Raw genomic sequence first — 5,169 nt, 5'->3', positions numbered from 1 at the left:
CCCTCTGGCCGGTGCCCACGAGGCAGTAGCTACACGCAGGCAGCAGCTCCCCCTGGGACTTCCTGTGAGCTTCCCCTTTGGGCTCCCGTGTTGGCAGCTGTATGTCTTGGCTTTTCACATTCTCTGCCAGCTCTGCCATGTCCACCCACACATGTGCTTCAGGCGAGCCGCTTTGTGATGCTGTCTCTTACCCTCCTGCCCCTTCCGTAACTTCACTTCCTGGCTCCTCTGACACTGTGTACAGTCTGGCTTTTCTACCCCCTTCTCATGGTTCCCTCGGTGGCTGTTTCCATGACCACAGCCTGTCTGATAGAGCTGACAAATTACAGACAATTTCAGACTCTGGGCAGTATTCTCTTCCTCCAGACATATTTACTGTTGTCTCTAGCAGATGGATCACTTCAGTCGGATCAAGGATTGAGGGAATTTGAAACCTGGCTTCAAGCCTTCTAGGATCTCATCTAGTTCCAATCTCCCCTCGTTTCTTAGGGTCACAGCACAACACTGCCGTGTTTACCAGGGCCCCTATTCCTTGGCAAGCTCTCAACTCTCTTACCCTCTGGCCCCATGAGGCTGGTGAATGTTCTGCCTAGCTTCTCAGCGTCTTCTCAGAATCAGCAGTCTATTTGAGGGAAAAAATGGCTTCAAATACTTGGCTCATCTCTTTTCACTTCCTCCTTCCATCTTCACTGTGCAAATTTTATTTCCATTGACTCCAAACATTTAAAAAGTTTTATTCAGCTTTTCCAGTTCTTTTTTTTCTTTTCCTTGAGTAGTGTTTGAAATAACATGGCAGCCACTATAAGAATCATGTCACCTGAACTAGAGAATTTACTGAACCTTCCTCCATGCTCTGAATGCCTTTTCCCTTAAGCTTCTAGGATGTCACCCACTGAGGGTCTCCCGCACAAGCCTTGTTTCTCTCAGGACCAGCTAGCCTGCCTTCAAATCGTGAGCCACACCAGAGGATCATTTTCTCTATGACTGCACCAGCTCAGGGTCAAGTCATCCAACAGGTGTGTAGGAGTCTCCATGCCCTCCCTGCTCTGGGCCTTACACACCCCATGTCCCCACACTCCCCATCCCCCATGTCCTCTTCTAGAGCCAGTCCCAGCGAGTACCTGTCGTACTCACAGAGAGTTAGGATGTCCCTGTGTCCCATATATGGACACCTCTCATGCTTGGTGAGCAGTTGCTGGTCTGGGCATCTCAGAGGAGGTGGATTTGCCCTGATCCTCTTTTACACAGTTTAGATTCTGTTACGTGTGGTCTCTGGGGCACCAGGTGAGGAAGGCTCTATCCCAGGACCAGCAGCCATGAACTAGATTGAGTTCACCTGGGGATCCTGGGGTGGAGAAGGAGCAGGGCCGCAGACAGACCCTTCTGCTTCATTACAACCATAAGATGTGTGGCGGGCGGAAGGCGACTCAGGTTGGCCCCTTGCCAGTGAAAGTTGTTGGGTGTCCTATTCCCTCACCCTGCCTGGCATGGGAGGTCAAGATCCCCTTGTGGCCAGACTTTGGGTCCCCAGAATGTGGATGTCATATATCTGGATTAGCAATGGAGAGGAGAGGAAGAGACTCCGAGCTCAGAGAAGTGTGACACCAGAAGGGGCCATCGTGCCAACCCAACCCCTAAGCTGAGCCTTCTACTCTTCCTGTCACATTCAGGGACTGTGTTCCTATTTGTGACGGTGTCTCCCCAGAAGTCTTCTTCTGAAGGAACAATGTCCATGTCTCCCCATCCTGGCATCTGTGTTTCTCAGGGAGCAGTTGGAGATGGAGTTTCCCAAGGAGGTGGAATTGGGCAAAGATCCTTGGTCTTCTGCAGCTTTTTTCTTGGTCTGTTCGGTCAGAGACAGATCCTGGTATATGTTGGCCTCTCCCTTAAATAAAAAAATGTAGGCTATTCTACAGTAAACCTGTAAATTTCAGAATGAGAGAAGGCCAGAGCATGAAGATACACAGGCACTTTGTCCTATATCATGTCCCCAATTCGCATGTCTTGGGGACCATTCAGTAGAGACCAAGGACCGTGTCCTGAAGCCTTCTTACCCGTAAACACACACCAGGGGCAGCAGTAGTTTGGGCTTGGAAGGGGCCTGTCTGGGGCCCCTGACATTACTACACTGGTCCCTTCTGTCTGAGGATCAGGAGTAGCTGCAGGAACAAGACATCTAGGCCTCTCTGGGTTGGGCTGCCCCTGATCCTCCCTGTCTCAGGAGCTCCCTTCTCCCCAGTGATGAGCAGGGAGGTGAAGGCTGAGCTCTTCTCACCCCAGGTCTTCTGATAACCTGTCGAGGTGGCCCCTTCAAACCGACACCCCACTCATGTCACCTGTCCCAACTGTCCACCCCCACACCCCTCAGAAATGGAAGGTGTGGTCTCTCTGTTCACTGAATCCTCTCTCTGCTTTGGCCCTCGGCCCAGGCCTGGTCACACAAGAAGTCTCAAGAAGGGATGGCTGGGAGCAGCCTGATGGCTCAGTTGGTTAGAGCGCGAGCTCTCAACAACAAGGTTGCTGGTTCAATTCCCGCATGGGATGGTGGGCTGCGCCCCCTGCAACTGAAGATTGAAAATGGCAACTGGACTTGGAGCTGAGCTGCGCCCTCCATAACTAGATTGAAGAACAACGATTTAGAGGTGATGGGCCCGGGAGAAACACGCTCTTCCCCAATAAAAAAATTAAAGCAAAACAAAACAAAAAAAGAAAGGGCTGAACTCATAGTCATCTGCAAGGGGTTCCTTATAGTCAGGGCTAGAACTAAGAAAGGTGACCGTGGCTCCAGCCCCACATGTGCGTGTGATGTTGGTAGATTTCCGGTGTCAATTTCAGTTCAGAAACCCACCGGACTTGTGTGTGTCTCTCAGCCCATTCTCAGGTTCCCATGGGCCTCGCACCCACATCCTTAGAATGACTTCTAACTTCTAAACAGTTCCTCCAGCCCCCAAAGGCATCTCCTTTTTCCGGCATCTATGGAATCTCCCTCTCTTTACCCCACCATCATTTTCCCCTGACCTGGCCTGGTTTGCTCTGCCCTCATGACAACTCCCAATGCTGCGGCCCACTGAGGACACAGGATCCTTTCCCAAATCTGAGTATATACCCTTCATGTAGAATGAAGTAAACCTTAGGATTTATTTCTGTGACCCATCAGCTCCAAACATCTCAACAGACTTCTGATACTTCATTCCTTCATTTGAGCTGACTCAGGACTTGACATAGCACCAGGCACAGAAAAGGATCACAGATCATGTTTTCTGTTGTCCAGAGCTCTGTGACAGTAGAAGGAACAGATTAAAAGCAAAAGCAAAATATCAACCCGTTGGAAAGTGAGGCGAGGAAGGGCAGGAGCCTGACACAGAAGGTTTTCTGGAGGGGGTGAGGGTAGAGTCAGCCCTGAGGGGGCAAGAAACCCAGTGACCTCTGAGAAATGCACTGTGTCTCTGAAGCTAAGTCTCTTCTTCTCTAGAACGAGGGGAGACTGAGGAGGAGTTTGGCTGCACCTCTGTCCTATAGGACAGAATGTCACCAGACTCATTCCCCAGCGCTGTTACCTCCGGTGAGACAGGTGAGAGCTGTGCCTCCAGTGGACGCTCCATCCACCATGCCAGACCTGGGGAGCTCTTCGCCAAAGGGTTGGCGCTGTCCGTAGTTCTGGAGAATACCTGGGCTCAACCCTGCCAAGCACCCCAATTTACCTGCACAAGGTCTGAACCTTAGTCCAGCAAGACACCTAAGTCGGAGGAGTTTGGAAAGGCTGGGTTCCTCTTGGGAAGGAGGAGTCAGAAGAAGGGGTGTGAGTGGCTGGGCTCATCTCTGTGCTTTTCCTCTCACCCCTCTAGTTGCCTTGTTCTTTTAAACTTGTGGTGCCAGAAACATGCTCACTACTACTGAAGGGGTGGATTCCACTTAACATTTGCCACTGAAATGTCCCTAAAAGAGGAAGTTCCCCTATGAATTGCTCCATGTCTTAGGGGATTGACCAAGCTAGTCAGGCCAGCACTAAGAATTAAGATCTCACGGTGACCTACAGAAAGGGGAGTTTGGGCACAGTGTTAGGCCAGCAGGGGACTGGGGAGAAAGGTGGGTGTAAAGGGGAAGAATGTGCCGAGATGCTGATGATGACAACAAGAAATACTGGTCCAAGTATTTACTGCCCACAGGCTAGATTCTGTGCTAGCTGTTTGCATGTTGAATATTTTCTCACTGGCACTTGCAATATAGGAGTTCACCTTATGAAATAAATATTTGGAGGGAGGCCAAGCTACTTGAAACATTCATAAATAAATGTTGCGCATTTGCACTGTGCTGGCTGCTAGCAATTCAAAAGTGAACAAAGCAGATTTGACCCAGACTTCAGAGTGAACCAGGACATTCTGTGGAGCCTCAGTTTTCTTATCTGTATAATGGGGCAGGACACCATTGCCCTGAGGAGCCCTTGGGGCTGTTGTGAGGAAGGGGAGGGGCTTTGGGGACCTGGGCTGCCCCACTTCTGCCAGGAATAACTTCTCTCCAACTTTTACCAACCCTAGCCACACCTCTCCCTTGCAATTTCAGGACTCGGCAGACAGTGCCAGGTCTCCTGGCCCTTACTCAGACAGGTCCTTCCCACTGGCAAGCCCTTCCCTGCTTCCCCACAGTCCAATTATCTCTCCTCAGTGTTATATCTTGCCGATATCTCCTTCCTGCCTGTCACTATTAACTGTGTCTAAAGTGTCTTTTATCACAATGTTTTCAATTTTGGTGTCACATCCATCAAGATTTCTGGCAAGAAGCCTGAGTTTTTTAAATTAACTTTTACTCATCATTTTCTGTAATAATGTTATTCTTCCTTCACATTTTTTCTACAAAAGATGACCATCAGAAAATAAGACATTTCCTAGCTTGAAATATTTTTACACATATTTGGTATGAAAAATATGTTTATAGTTTACATTGTGTAAACTATATATATTTATAGTTTACATTATATTATATAAATATAATATTTTTATATATATTATATATAATTATTATATAATATAATGTAAACTATAAATATATTTATAAATACTTATAAATATATTTATAAATATAAATATGTGTAAAATATTATACATGTAATTAATATATAGTTCCAATAATACTTTACATTTATATAATATCAATGTTATAAATATAATGCAT

The sequence above is a fragment of the Rhinolophus sinicus genome, linkage group LG11, assembly GCF_036562045.2.
Source record: "Rhinolophus sinicus isolate RSC01 linkage group LG11, ASM3656204v1, whole genome shotgun sequence".
NCBI classification, from domain to species: domain Eukaryota; kingdom Metazoa; phylum Chordata; class Mammalia; order Chiroptera; family Rhinolophidae; genus Rhinolophus; species Rhinolophus sinicus.
The sequence above is the reverse complement of the archived record's forward strand: the minus strand, read 5'-3'. Positions refer to the sequence as shown.